At 32.1% G+C, this 16,784-nt stretch overlaps 1 long non-coding RNA gene across 2 annotated transcripts; it reads right to left on the reverse strand.

The window, feature by feature from the left end:
* Positions 1 to 1,692: 1,692 nt before the first annotated feature.
* LOC107877969 lies at positions 1,693 to 11,697 on the reverse strand. 2 transcript variants are annotated; one of them, XR_007042898.1, is made up of 9 exons: positions 10,655 to 11,697; positions 10,013 to 10,151; positions 9,846 to 9,919; positions 7,933 to 9,148; positions 7,454 to 7,557; positions 6,857 to 7,332; positions 6,373 to 6,467; positions 4,371 to 4,457; positions 1,693 to 3,974 (listed from the first exon to the last, which is right to left on the reverse strand). It is a non-coding gene; the product is annotated as an uncharacterized LOC107877969 (long non-coding RNA). The 2 variants fall into 2 exon arrangements; XR_001676659.2 differs by having other exon boundaries at positions 6,857 to 7,557; positions 7,933 to 8,030; positions 8,272 to 9,148; positions 10,013 to 11,697.
* Positions 11,698 to 16,784: the final 5,087 nt, after the last annotated feature.

The following is a 16,784-nucleotide window of genomic DNA, read 5'->3' on the forward strand; positions in this document are numbered from 1 at the left end:
TAAAATAAATAAAATTTAAATAAAAGAGTATACCTTTGTGGACTTTTTGACAAATAAATTAAATTCAACATGACTAAAATATTGATAATGTTATAAAATACTAACATAATAAAATTGTCAATTCTTCCTTGGAACTAATTAAAAAGAAAAATATATCATTCAAATTTAGACATAGGATGTATTAAAATAGACATTTTGATATAATTTATTTAATTTTTTTTAATACATATTAAAATAGACTTATAGTTAAAGTGTGTGGAATTCATGTGAAAGATTACATCATAAGTGAGATTGAAAAAATTCTAATGAAACGACCATTATATCTTGTTTTTTCATTTAAAAAGGAGTTATAGTTGGGTCCACATAAAAAATTATGAAAAAAAATGTTATACCCTTGGTTATATTGTAAGTGTTACCTTAAACATAAATTAATTATTAATTATTTTAAGTGGAGAGAAAGCTCATTTGAACACCACGGTTAAAAAAATGTATAAATGAAATAAATTTCAAACATAATTGCTCTTTAAATTTTTAAAATTTTTCTTCCCATTTGATTCAATTATATTATTTTTAATTTATATTTAATAAAAAAATTATCAAATAAAATTATCATATTATCATAATAAAGTATGAACAAGACTCGCTACTTAAATTACTTTTTAAGGCTTAACAAATTATGTTTTAAAATTATTTTAGACATCCTGAAAAAGTTCAACTTCAAATTATTTTTTAATGTTGTGAACTGTGGATAGATGAATACTCGTAGATGTTTGTTTCTCCCTCCATTTAAAAAATAAAGACCTATTTTTCGTTTTAGTTTGTTTAAAAAAGGATGAATTTTATTTTTTTGACAATACTTTGCGTATCATGCTTAGAACCACAAGATAAAAGAAAATTTTGATATATTTGACATAACTTTAATTTATGACCACAAGATACAAAAAAATTCTTTTATTTTTTATACTCTATGTCAAGTTAAAATAGATCATTCTTTTTGAAATGAAGGAAGTAATATATATTTTTATTTCTTTATTACTCTACTAAATAATTTACTATAACCAAACATGCAAAGGAAAATTTTAATTCATACTTACCCGTGGACATTTCATTTGAATAAAATGAAATTGAAAATTTACCACTTATAAAAAAAATAAAAATGAGTATTGTGTATTAAAACTCACAAAAAATATTTGTAGAAAGTTGTGAAGAAAACTATGGGATCCACGTGAGACATTATACAACTTTGAGATATGATGGACATTTACTAAAAGAGATTTTGTTTAGTCATTAAAAATTAATGCCCAAACTTTAAATCTTACAAAGAGATGAGACTTCTAGAATTGTGCTGAATACTAGTATGAAATGCTTATATTGCCTTCCTATATTACTAGATAGGTATGTCCATGTGGCACGGGCGCAATGGGTATAGTAGAATAAAATTAAGATGTAACATTAAGAGAGTATCCCATTTGATTGGATCAGTTGATGGAAACAATCATGGGAATAACATACTACTGGATTCTTACATTCACATATGATAGTGATTGTTGTCTATTTACATTGATACAGATAATATTTATAAATTCTACAATTGGAGATGCATTTTGTTGCTGTGATCAATCTCTCAAGCATTCATGATCAAACATCTGTTAAATTTGACTTAAAGATTAAATTAGTTCAGAACAAGCAAAGTTGGAATAACGTACGCTATTATGGTATCAGAATGAAAATTCATTTGTAAATTGAAAGAGTTACATTGTAGATAGCATTAGTAACACTGTACGTATGTCTTTGTTTTAAAAATTTTGGATAAACATTTACATACCTAATGACAATTGACAAAGTAGCTGAATTGTTGTGAAATACTAATACAATGGACACCCATAGATGTTAACAAACTCAAATCCCATATGATGAAAACCAAATGTAAAAGCCACAAGCAACAACCTGAGACAATCATCGCAGAAACAAATCAATAATCAATAGACATAGCATATGTTGAGCAGCCTTGCCTCTTAGACAAATTTGCCATGTTCTACACTTACAATATTTTTAGCAGCCACAGTTAGACTCAGACAACACAGTATAACAACAACAGCAACCACAAGCCAATAGTAACTGCAACAACAAAGATGCCGACTTACATGCTCGTGGTATTACACCGGTCAAACCAAATGTCAAGTAAGATTTGATAACTTGCTTAGCAAGCCTCGTTCCTTACTCTCTGATTGTTGTGTATTCAACTATTTTCTTGTTTTTCTAATGTTGGTTGACCTCAGATGGAATTTTTCATTTCTATGCAACTGTTTCTTTAATAAGAACCAAAAAGCCAATTGCTACACAATATGAATAAACTATCCAAATGAGAAACACAACTTTCTAGAACAAAAATACACCCCTTCTCTCTCTTTAGCTTGTTGTCATTAAGCATTCAAATTGTAACACGGAAATTACAACAAAGTGGTCATCTGTCATGCGCGCTTACCTTTTAGTGTAGAATTTGCATGAACTACGCAGAGTAAAGAACATGACTAAACAAGATATAGTCAAAAGATTTTTGCTCATCTTAGAATATAATTTGCTTGGACTCCCCCAAAATATGGCTGCACATGTGTTGGATCCTTAAAAAATGCACTAATTTTGAAGAATCCGACAAGCACCGATGACATTCTTGAAGAGTTTGAGCACCATAGCTTAAAGTTACTTGTCACAGAAAGATGGAACAACGTAGGAGGAAAAGTTCCATTTCGAATGTTGCTTTTAGTTTAGAGTACGGTCTAGAGTATGTGATCCATTTTGGAACTTGTTAAACCATATTAGAATTACTTATCTAAATGAAAAGATCATTGATAATCAAGCTGAGGTTTACGCAAGAGTGGTATGCCATATTCATTCAAACTGACTATAAGCAATTCAACCAAAAACATGATCCAGTGGCCTTACTCATGAACAAAAGCTTGTGTGTAAAACTTACCTTCAATCAACTGAATCTAAAACTTATGTGGGGCGTGTAAGTTTTTTCCAACAAAAGGATGGGTCTTCACTTGTTTGATTAACTCATTAGTAAGTAAATTTGGAAGCTAAGTTTCTCAGTTCCTCCAAAACTGAAGAAAACAAAAACTCTCCGATAACTTATTCATGAGAAGGAAATAAATGTAAAAATCCCTAAACAAGTAATGAAATAAAACTAATCAAAACATCCAACAATGCTCAAATTCCGAAATAGACATTACAACAAGGTAAAACAGTGTCATAATACTAAATCGCCTCTTCTCAATTTTGACTTCTAATCCAAAGAACATGATTTGTTTAAATCTACATAGACAATTTCCACTTTAGGTGTCATGACAATACTTCTTCAAAGGACTTATTTTCTCCACCGTAATACACACAAATATTATGTATGCATCTAAGTTCTCCTGAATTTCTCTACCAATTAAACATATTTGACACCTTTAGAATAGTAAACATCGGGTATACCTGAATTTATCAAATAAAATAGTTTCTGTTGATCTATGAATAACACACAACTCACAACTAAAATCAGGATCTTGTGATAAGAACAACCGATTTAGTAGCCTTCTCGACCAGTTTAGAAAAGCTTACATGATCTGTTGAATATTACTAATCGACAGAAAACTTTGCTTTATCAAAGTCTCCATCTTACCACTAATTAAAACAAATTACTGACATAAACTACACGTAAAGTGATTAGCACAACCATCAATAGAAGTTAATCTCTGACCTGTTCAATCTCAAGTCGAAGCGATCATCTTAAAGGGATGAAATTTGAAAACGGAAGGGCGTGTCAAACCTGTGTGAGATATAATAAGAGCTATAAAAATGGTATGCAAATCTCACATGGTTTGATGACAGTAACATTGTAATAACCACATCACTTGTCTCTGCAACTTTTAAAAGAGTCTTCTATCAGAATGCCTTTGTCCGAAAACATCTTCACAACATCTTGATTTCTGGGACAAATACAAATTGATGAACTCAAGGTCAAAGAAACGTCACATTAATTGGCTTGTGCCTGAGTAATCCTTCAAATGAAATAAAGAATCAATATAAAATGATTCCTATTCTCAACCACCCTTTTCCGCATTGTGCTACATCAAAATACCTGAAAGATGGCTACTTTATATCCAATTACATAAGGAACAATGCTAAGATGTGACAGCAACTACGCTTATAACCTAGTGGTATCGGTGAGAGTTTTCCATGCGATGTGGATCTAAATCTCACTGTTCTCACACCATTCCAACTTCTCATTTCCCTTTTCAATTCTGCTTATGTAACATTAAAAAGTGTAATTGATTCTACAGTGTAAGCGATTATAAATAAGTGAATGAAGTTGAAAGCATTACATGTCATGTACTGCGACCTCATATCCAGCCTTAATCAAGCTATCGACCATTCTTGATCCCATGTTTTCGAGTCCTATAAATCCAATTCTGTCATGTGTTTCAACCCTACATTAGGCCACTTACACTTTATCATAATAGATTGTACTACAGAAGTATTCCAATAATTGCAAAGGCATCCACAAAAGTGAAAGTAATTAAACTTCAACCATCTAACTCCACATGATACAATTTGAATCAAATGGAAATATCAAGAGATTTCAAAAGTTTGATGCATTTGGAGATTAAGAAATCAATAGAGTGGACATACTATAGTTCTGGAAGTATGAATACAATTCCTAATGTGAAACCTTGCATACATAATGAAGAACCTCATGGTCCCTTTCTTATTAGCTTACCGGCCAAGAAGCTTCAAATGCTCCCACTGGTTGAACTACTTGGAGTTACGACAGATGCAAAAATAAAGGCTCAGGGAAAGATTGCAGATACTTCAAATTTAAGAAGGGGCATGTCAAAACAAAGAAAAGGAGAAGTTCTATGTCTATTCTGTTGACAGTCTTAAAGTGCAAGCAAAATTTCTCCATCAGATCAAAATGATTTTCATTGGCAATTCTATAGTTCCTATTTTAGATGATAACATAGGCACAAGTAAGCTATGTAACATGTAAATCTGAAAAATGCCCCGATATTTTTTCATCCACCATTTAGTGTAAATTTTCACCACATTCACCTGTCCTAAAATTGAAGTGTAATAAACTCTACTTCTTTTGCATAAGTTGTGAAGTAATGGACATTTTTACTCCTACAAGCTCAGTCACTCTTTAGAAAACCAATTAAACACGTCAGGTTAAAAGCGACCTAATGGTAATTATAATTGATTAATCTAAGATATATTCCACATCAATTTGGAGCACGAACGCTGCGTCCTCCCCTAAAGAGCTAAATTCACTCCCCTTGCTATTTTTTGGATGGTCATCTTCTCCTTAGGCTCTCAAGTAGCAGAAGGGAAAATTCCTTCCATTTTACGACGATCATTAGGTATAAAACGACATACTTTTTATTTTTCACAAGCACAAATAACTCAACAGTGAGAACTGACTAACATGAGAATCAGGATCATCGATTGTAAACTTGATCACTAACTTTTTGACAAAAACTTTCTGCACTCAAATTGCAGATAGCTCGGTCATTTCCTTTATTTTCTAAATTGAACACACAAAACAAAATCAAAGCATGCGACAAATATAATACTAAAACTTTCAGAAGCATCATTCCCAAAATTCAATATAAAAGATCAAAACAATTTTTAATACACTGAAATAACTAAATACTTGATATGTTAGATAGGCTTCTGAGTATACTTAAAATAAGAAACTAAGAATAGAATCTAAAATACATAACAGAGAAGTAAATCAACACCAATCTTCCGTAGATCAATTAAGTTGAACAAAGAGATTAATCCGTTGAATAATTATACTAAACCTTCTTACTAACCTCTGTGCATCTTCTGTCAATATCTCATCAATATTAAAATACAAGCCTCAAAATATATGCCACTATCATTATCATCATACGTGTTGGATATATTCCTATAAGAGTTACTAAAAGGACATAAAATCAATATAAGCACCAGCCATCACCATAAAATTTACATAGCGAGTAAATCAATGACTTTTAGAAATTGGTACCAAAGTATGAAAACTTCATGAATTATGCATTGGTCATTGACTTTTGTTGCATCCTAAATTCAATCAGTAAGTCAAGTTGAGGTTGAAATATTCTTAACTGGAAAATGTAAAGACATTAAGCACACATGTCAAGTGAATGATAAGAAAATAGGTAAAGATAGTCACAAAGTAGATCCAAGTCCAAGAATGCCATCAAACTTGGCTGCCAAAAACGTGATGCCTGGCTCTCGAGTTGCCTCGATAAAGTCTATTCCAAAGAAAAAAGTTAAGAAAGAAAGTCACAAAGTCGATCCAAAACACTTCCATTCAATAGTTACCTGATCTTTGACAACAAGATCGCCAACTTTGACGTTGTCAGTACGAACATATTCAGAAATAGATCCAGTTCCATAGTGGATTGCAGCAGATGTCCCTACATCAAGAATGAATTGATTGGTATTTGGCAAACTATCTCCATGTGCAGGAAATTTTCACAGCAAGAAATAAATAGCAAATAAGGCAGAGCTTCTTCTTCTATATATACATCTCAACAATGATAGAGTTTTGTCCTAATACACTATCTTCCGCCTATAGAACATTGAATTTCATCGAAGATGCACCAGGCATCATCTGGCCCTAGAAAGATACACACAACAGGAAAATATCAGAACAATAGACTGATGGGTAAGCAAGCTTCCAAGGTTCTTAAGTTCTAACATTTAAAGCTTCAGAACCTTTGGCAAGTGGACTTAAAAATCCTTAATATCAAACTTCCATGAAATGTATAAGAAACAAATTTAAAGTTATCATCATCGCACTCACCTCAAGATATCCTTGAATGCGATTGTCATTGCTTCCCAACTGAACAAGTTTGTTAGCAATCCGTGTTAGATGCCCTAAGTTACCCACTCGGGGTGCTTGTTTAGCAGTAGCAGGAAAAGTGGGTTGCATCAGTTGAAAAGAACAATTAAACATTTTAAATTATTAGCAATGAGAATACAAGGTTATTATTCAATATAATAATATTCCATAAAAAAGTAGGGACAGCTATAAAAAGAATAGAGCACATAAATTTGCAAGACTTATAAACATCAAGGAGAAGGAAATCAGTTACTTCACTAATATCCCCTGACTTTCACTGCCAGACACTGTGGACTGTTTATTTGTTTGAAGAATTTTTTCAAGCAAATTACACTCTTTAAAAAGATGATCGACGAGGATACTGTTTCTACTTTCCAAGCATGGGTTTATTATACTCGATCTTTACGTGATGATGCAACGCATTGTTAAATGCATACCTATATAGCAATTATCCAACTGGTTAGAACATCAAAGAAGAAACAAGTAAGAAAGTGAACGCAAGATCAATGACTTTTGTGCACCGAGTCCGAAAGTATAGGACCATAGGCAGAATCTTACTCAAAAAACAGATCCAGGATTCTCTCAATTATCTCAGAGCTGATCAATTTATCCTCTGCAACTTCATTTCCAATTTTTAGTAGCGCAGAAATGAATTCCACAATCTATAATAAATAAGTAAATAGGTCTAAGATACAAAAAGCAGAAGAATCATCTGAGATTATCAACCTAATAAACACGCTGTCCAAAATCATAGAAGACGGGTGTTACATGTAATTTCATGCCAGTACTCATTTCTAAGATAATAGCCAAAGATTCGTAGTTGGAAAATACATGACAACAAATCCACCGAGTTTAACAAATGAACTTCATAATTGCTTGCAGCACAAATTTAAGAATAGTTGATCCTTGAGAAATTATTAACGAACACTGCAATAATGAAACTTCTAGCTTGGCATATCCTTCTCAGTAACTGCTATCAAATTGGGTATGGATAAAAAAAGATCAACTCTTTTACTTTAAGATGTAAATCAGCCAACCTTTAAACGATGCTTCCCTCGAGGCGGCCTGAGTTCACCATACGTTGTAGGCAGAATCTTATCATCTGATGATATGTTCAACAGCTTTTGAAAGTCGCCTGTGTCAAATACGACTTATATTTAAACTTCCATAATTATCTGGGACAGAAAAATCATCAGCAAAAATCACTAATATTAGTATTATGTTTCTTCTTGGCCTGTTATCTGATGGCTCTGGGTGTCATACTTTCTTACTCGGCCACACTTTTAACATATTTGCATAAAAGTAAAAAATTACAAAAATAATAAAGAGGTAATAATCGTAAATAACAAAAAATGAAAACAAACAAAACCACCCACCATTACAACTCATAAACCAGTCGCAGCAGCAATACCCACATGCTTTACCTTCACCGTCGCCGGCTCCATCACCATCACCGACAAAAGATGAAGTCTAGAAAAGAAGTTGGTGAAGTTCACTTCATCTTCAAAATTCAACGAATAACTCAACGGATCATAACGGAACTCAGCTGAACAATGTCGTTTCGGTGGTGGTGGTATCGGTGGTGGTAAGGGAACACAAAAGAGTTTTTGAGTTTTTCTTTGAGAAAAGTAGTGTTGGGTCATCTATGAAATGGCTAAAGAAAGAAATGGATGGTTCTAGAGCATGGGAAAGAGTGATTTTTATTAGTGTAAAATTTCTCACTTGCCCTTGGTCGTTCCTAACACTGGCTCTTCTATATAGTACTAGGTGGTTTAACCCGCGCCAGCACAGGCCCAATAGTTCAACTGGAAAACATACATAAGCTCCCTCATAACACAACCATGAGCGTCTACATTTTACTTGCACTTTCAGAAGTCAAGATGTGGACATGAACTAAACAAGCCAAATCTCACGGCTATCAGAGTAAACACAAGAAAAACTCATCATCTTATAGCAAGAATGAGGTTAGCTGGCAATTGAATTAGGAAAACATTTCTATGAGTAAGGCATAAAAAATTCATTCTTATCAGTCTTATTTTTAATATACTATGAGAGGTCCTAAGGAAGACGCACTTTACAGCATCTTTGAAATACCCAGATAGACAACAGAATGGAAATCAAACTTTATGTTATGCAGGGAAAGCAGAAATGCAGCGAGAGTGACTCATGCCATAGTGACTGCCTGATGGAGGATCATTGGGCAACATTGGAGCCAATGACAAACCAGTATCACCAGCGTATAAGAATCAGCACCTGCATATGGATTAAGATTACCTTCTCAATTTTTTATAACATCATCTCTAAGCCTTAGTACAATCTAGATAAGGGCATCCCTTACACTACTAACTTCCCTAGACAACTACTTGTTTTAAAGATTGCTCAATCACTTGAGAAAATATAAAAATAAGCAACTAAAAAACTTCTGAAGTGATTGACTCTTATGCAATACAGACTTCAGCAAGTTCATCATTTAAATCCGCACAGATGGGCTTCTTTCCTTTTGAGATATGTAACGATTGAATCACTTTTCCCAATGATACATCCAATAATCTTGGAAGGAACAAGTATATAAAAAGTTACAGCTTCAACTGTCATGGACTTAATATCATCCACTTACAACGGAAAACCAAATACTAAATATGATTAATAGACATGAAATACAAGAGTGGAGATGAAACTCTTGTCATACAAAAGTTAATACACCAATCTGAGATACCAGAAGTACAACACAACAAAACAAAGATCATACCACCAAAAGTCCAAGTAACATACACTAAATAAACCAAGTAGCATATTTTGATTCTTTAAAACAAGGCCAAAAATAAATCTTCTTTAAATAACGAACAAGAATGTATAAACTTATTTGACAAAAGTAAGCAAAGCTACAATTTTTAGCAATATAATAACAACTGAAAGAACCAGCAAAAACAGAAAGTCCAAAAAAACTAACCTGAGATACCAGCAATACAATACACGAAATCAAAGATCGTTCAACCAAAGCCCAAGCAACACCTTGGATACCAACTGATGAACACAAACTATCAGATCTCTTAAGTCTCATAACAGTGAAGATTGTTATGTACAAGAAGAAGAAAGTTGCGATGAACTCAGCAATACCTGTTCTATAAAAGGACCATGATGACAACTCCCCTGGTTTAAACAATGGTGCTGGTGGTGGTTCTTTGTACTGTTGTACCCAATGGTTGTGTTTCCCTGAACTTGTTAGCTACAAGCTTAACATCTTCTTTCTTGTTTTCTGCCATTTTTTCACACACACATAGAAAGTTAAAGCTTAATATCTTTTTTTGCTTTCTTTGAGTTAAGAGTGGATAGTTCAAGAACTGAGTTTGGTATTGAGATAAGATTGGGTTGTGGTTGTTTTATAGTGGAGAACTTAATCTTCTTATACCTTCTAGTAAGGAACCAAAAAAAGATGAGAAACTGTCACCAACGCTTTTTGTGTAAAAGTTTGTTCCAAAATGATCAAAGAGAAGAAAAGCATTGGCAAATTATGTTGCTTGGACTCTCCAAAAATATCAATGAGTACGTGTCGAATTTTTCAAAAGTAATGCATTTTTGGAGAATCCAACAGATGCGGCATCGAAAGTGAAGAGTCCACTCAACTTAGGTGTCAAGTATAGTACTACATGCTGACAGGAGCGATAAACAATGCAGCACACTTGTACAAAAAGAAAGAAGGCTTCTAAAAGGCAAATATTTTAACGCGGGGACTAAAGAATTCTGGAGAAAAAGCAATACCTCAGTGGAATTGACTGTGATAAAGCAATTTGTGGCATGAAAAACCCTTTAACACTTTTAATCAAAGCTACTTGTTTGCCAGTAATACGACCAATATTGTTAGTAGGACCCAGCACTGTAATAGTCAATTCTTTAGTTTGAGAGGCACCAATACAAGCGGAAATCATGGGAAGAGCAGAAGGATAAATACACCATGTGTTTTCTACATCCACATACCCAAAAAATAGTAAATTTCAACAGTTGGTTGGTATGTATCGTATTGCATTATATTGTTAGTTTAAATATAATAATTGTTGTAATTTGATTTTGTTTTTTTATACCGTACCATTAAATTCATCATTATAGAATAACGAAAAGTCTAAAATAAGAAAAATTAAAAGATTAGGTTAAATTGCACCGTACTCATCAGTCAAATCGCACCAGAATACTAAACTAAATAAACTTCTATGTTTTAAGACTCCTACAAAGCATGAATATATTTCACATTAGGATGTTGAAGACCAGTTACAGTGACATAACTCCTATCGCAGTTAATAATATAAGCTCAAGATAATAAACTATCCCAAAAAAAACTTCAAGATCAGTAACAGAACAAAGCACTATAGTCCTAATTATATGAAAGATGTCGCTTTTCAAAAGAATACTACAGAATTGACCAAATAAAATCATGTAGATATAGTTGGCTATAAACTTGATCCTACTTTTTTTATTAATTTGTGCAAAAGTTGAATCTTGTCTTCCAAGAACAATCGTGATCCAAGAAAAGACAAGCTTAACATAGCCCTTTTTCCAATTTCATATTCCATGTGTGAAACTTGTTTGGTATTAAGCTTTGAAATCTGCTTTTTTACTTTCTACTATTTACTATTACACCACGATCCATATGTGACTAAACAATACTCCCTCTACTTCATTTTCTATGATTTTATTTAACAGGAGTTTAAAGAAGATGCATATGCTTCTAGAATATTTTCATTGTATTGAGCTTATCGAGATTATAGAATAAGCAATAGTAATAAACAATTTCATTAAAGATTATAAAGAATTACCTTATCCATGCTCCAGATATGTTATCTTTCTGTGGGATCATCATGTGGAATTCGTGATGATTCAATGATGAAAACTATGATCTATAAAGATAGCGAGAATATATTTATAACAAAGCTTTTTGAATGATTTCAGTGTACACAATATTATAAGTCGATTGATCATCATCATTATCTAAAGTAGGTGGTCTGATTAATATTTTTATACAATTGGAACTTTTTGCTCTCGACAAAGCAACATATACTTGACCGTGAGAAAAAACTGGTTCACGTAAATAAATACCAACATAATCTAATGTTTGTCCTTGTGCTTTATTTATTGTCATAGCAAAACACAAGCGTATTGAAAATTGTGTTCTTTTATAGGGAACAGGCACTTTTTCATCCTCTGACGATTGTAATGGTATTCTAGGTATGAATACATGTTTATCTTTAAAATCACCACTTGCAATTTTACAACTTATAACATGCTTTTTAAAATCGCAACATACCAATCGTGTTCCGTTACATAAACCTTCAGAAGGGTTTAAATTTCTTAATAATATAACAGGACAGTTTTGTTTTAATATTAATTTGTGTAGAGGTAAACCAAGAAGGTTTATAGTGTGCAAGAAATCTTCAAATTGAATTTGATCATTTGGTTCAATTGTTTTATCATTAGCAATAAATATTTTAGTATTTGTTGGAAATTGAGTTATGAGTCTATTATTTATTTCATCAAGAAAGTCATTCTTTGTAGTCAAGATAACTCAAGAGGTCATAAAAGAAGAATTATTAAAAGAGGCATGTAAGTTTGGACATATTATTTTGAATAAGAGATCTAATGATTCTTTTTCGGCAGTGAAAGGAACAATAAACTACTTCGGAATTACTATTTTTTTGTTGATATTTATTTTTTCTTTTCCATTTCCAATTCTCATTGGATATTCATAAAAAGCAGGATTGGTTTTAGCACGCATATTTTCTGATAGTCTAAATTTTTTAAGTTTATTCCAAATTTTGGAATTTAATATGCTTTCAGAAATAAAGTCTTCCTTCTTTCCACTTCGAACAACAGGAAGTGTTTGTCTAAAGTCACCACCGAATACTACAACTTTTCCACCAAAGAGTATGTTTATGTCTGTTAAGTCTTTCATAAGAGAGTCAAATGCTTCAATCATGTTCTTTTTGGACATTGATACTTCATGCCATATAATTAATTTTGCATCACGAATTAAAGATGCGAGGAAGCTTTGCTTACTGATATTACAAGAGAATTTCTCATCAATATTAATAGGAATTTTGAAGCGCGAATGAGCCATTCGTCCTCCTAAAATAATTAAGGCTGCAACACCAGAGGTTGTTGTTGCCAAAGCTATAAGTCCTTTGGATCTTACAGTGGCTAGTAAAACACGATATAAAAACATTTTACCCCTTCCTCCTAGACCATCAATAAAAAAAAAATTCTAATTTATTTGTGAAAATCCTTTGAAGAATAATATCATATGCTTTTTTTTGTTTTGTGTTCAATTTCTTATACAACAACAAATCTTCTTGACTAACGATTATGTTTCTTTCAAAAGCAACATCTTTTGCTTCTGATTCTATTCTTGAGTGTAAGATATTTTTAGAAATAAGTTTATACTCATTAATATCATGTCCCATGCTATGTAATGTATCATTAATATGATTTAGAACTAAATGTTGGATTTGTTTTAGATTTATGTTCGGTAAATTCTTGAAGTCTTCAGACATTGAATCTTCAAATTGCTCCCACAATTTTTTTGGATTACCAGAATTGTAATATGTAATATTTTAGCAAATAAACGACATAAACTATAAGGCATTTGATAAGATACAACTTCTAACATACATTCCACCAAGTTGTTATTATGATGTAATAATCCTTTTTTTTAGCAGATTCTCTGCATGTTTCATAATATGTTCCATCTATTTCTCGAAAACTTTTGTATGACTTTGGACATCTTACATTTATTAATAAAAGTCTTAGATAGTATCTTTCTCCTTCTGTTGGATGACATATGACAATACGACCAATAACATTACCTCGATGTCTTCGTGTCCATATTTTGTATGTTGTTGACAAAATAAAATACTGAGGAAATTCTGTATGTAATAAATTAAGTTGTTTAGCATCTTCAATTATTTTATTCATCAAGAAAAATTCTATTAACATTGTTTTCTTAATTATAGGGTTATTCATGATTTTGTCTAAGCTATCGATTGCTTTAAAAGATACAAATTGTTAGCCTTCAAGATGTACTTGAAGATGATAAACAGATGGACTCATTTCACTAACAGGAAAAGCAAATATGCGCCATATAGCTTCTGGAGCTGACACCCATCTAGCAGATTGATATTCTTTTATTTCATCTATTTCAATATTTGTACTATCTTGTACAACAAAGCAAATTTTATCTTGTCCTTTACATATATATATTTGTAAATATACTTGATAACTTTTATATCAGAACATATTTCAACGTTGATATGACAATTAAACTTGCATATAGGTAAGGATTATAAGGAATTACCCATGAATTGTCAAGAAGTTGTTTTCTAATCTTCACATATTTACCAGTATTTCTTCTTTTATAAATTACATATGAATTTTTTCTTTTGTTGTTCGATCAGCAAAAGCCTTTTGAGCATTTGAATTTGCAGAATCATTTTTTCTTCATATATGAATTTGTAGAATTTAAATGATTACAAAGACCTTGTATCATATGTTTCTTAACAAGTTTGTATAAATAAAAATTTTCATCAGGATCAGAAAGTTCTGCTGAAACAATTTGATCATATGATTCAGGAGTGAGTAATTTGAAATCCTCACAAAGAATTAAAAGAAAATGAGCGTGTGGAAGACCACACTTCTGAAATTCAATAGTGTCCATAAATGAAACTACTTTTCCAAATATATTTCTTTTTAATATGTCTATTTTTAGTTCTTCAACTTTTGCCTTGAATACTCGACTGATTAAATCAAGTCTGTTTTGAGCTTCATCAGTTATTAGTAAATGTTCTTGTATTTCTATCCAAGAAGGATTATAGGTCATAGTTAAAAATATGTCAGGTTTTCCAAAATGTTGCACTAATGCAATAACATCCATATAGCGTTGACGCATATCTCTAGGACCACTCGTAAAACTTATTGGAAGAAATTTATGTTTTTCTATCTTTGAAGCATCTCTATCGCCATGTCTAAGAAAATCAATTAGTCTTTGTAATGCATCAATTCGAAACAAATCCTAATTACATGAGGCAAAATCTAATCTTTGAGTTTTAATTTTTATGAATTCATCAACTGAGTATTGTAGAAAAGGCCTTCCAGAATGCAACTCTCCATTTTAGTCATTATCTCTGGTTTGAAATTTATAGTTGTAGTATTCACGATAAGAAATGTTCTCTCTTTTTCGTTTTCTTTTTTGTAGAACTTTAGCTTCCATATCAAGCAATCGATCAATAGAACACATATTTGATAAATTTGGAAGTTGTTCATTTTCACAGTGTGATTGATTAGTTTTGTTATAAGGTTGCACAACTCTTTTAATTCCACAATGCCATCCATTTTGACCATAAGGAAATAACAAAGGATATTGTAAAGGATCATAACAACCGTAGTAATAATTAACCAATTGACTATTATTATTACAAGGATAAATTCGAATATATGGTGCGAAACTATTATTTCTTGATTCTTGGTCTAACATATTGCCGCAACTTTCGAGACAGTCGGTAAGTTATACACTTGTTGATTTAAGGTAGAGTCACATTTGAGTGCAATGTATAAGTTTGGCAATTTTGGAACATGTATTAGAGACTTCAGGAAGATACAATATGGATTTATTTTTAATATATTCATCAATTTTTGGACAACTGAATGATTCGCTTTATTACAAAAAGCCAAACGGTTCAACATTTCAGTGTGATCGTCATAAAAATATAACTGAAGGTTTCTTGGTTTTTGATTTGAAGGCATCAGATCGTCAATGAAATGATACATTTGTCCTTGAACTCTGAAGGTATAGATACCGTGATATCTATTCGCTAGCTCTTTGTCATATTTTACTCGGCGAACATGTTATTATACATTCTAATGTATGTACGAAAATGTATAGATTCATCTGTGTTACCTAAAAAAAGATCCACTAATTCTGTAGGCATTTCATGGGATGTTAATTTAACTGTACCATTACTACAACAAAATTCCGGTGACTCATATTCAAATTTCTTTGCTCAACAATATTTACAAGGAGGAACTCTTTTCAAAATGGTTGCATCAGTAGGAAGTTGTTTAATATTGAAACAACATACAACCTATTACCTGCGTAAATTAGTTATTGCAGACTGGAATATAAGCTAAAAGAGGAGTTGAATAATCAATATAGTTATAAGCTTACAGTGAAACGAACCTTTGGTTTTATAAGGTATTGTCTTTTGAGCATGCCACTGATTCATGAGTACTGCCAAGCCTAATATAGATATGATTTCAGTTAATATAGAAACCGTTAATACAGTTCAAAAATTCTGTGGAAATGTAAAGATAAACAAAAAACCTGCAGCAGTTATAGTTGTAGTGTTTGGATGTTGTTGTTCAATGGGTGGAGCTGATGTTGAGCTTGATAGAAAGAGTTCTAATTAATAAAACTAATCCTTCTTTTGGAAGATGAAATATGAGAAGTATGTGCATATTACATACCGACTTCAAAAGTGGAAAAGCAGCCAATTGTATTTTTCCCTTTGGGTGTTGTAACTATAGAAGAGTTACTGCAAAGGCCATTGCCTGGCAGGACAAGAAACGTGGTATAAGTATAGTAGGATTACGTGTATAATGAGACAAAGCACCGTGCATTTATTGTTTATATTCTGCAAACCTGCTTCACAGTAAGGTAATCTCTCTGTGATAGTGATGCCTCTTTGCCGACTTAGTTGGGGTTGAGCAGTAGCCAGTAAAGCAGGGGCAGTACACAGAAAATTCTGAGAGTTCGATTCTTGATATCTCGTACGCCGTTGCAGGAAAAGTGCTTTCTGATCTGCTTTCTTTCTATCAGATGACACTTGTCTATATAGGTCATGTCACCTAT

This window comes from Capsicum annuum, chromosome 7, assembly GCF_002878395.1.
Source record: "Capsicum annuum cultivar UCD-10X-F1 chromosome 7, UCD10Xv1.1, whole genome shotgun sequence".
Classification (NCBI taxonomy): domain Eukaryota; kingdom Viridiplantae; phylum Streptophyta; class Magnoliopsida; order Solanales; family Solanaceae; genus Capsicum; species Capsicum annuum.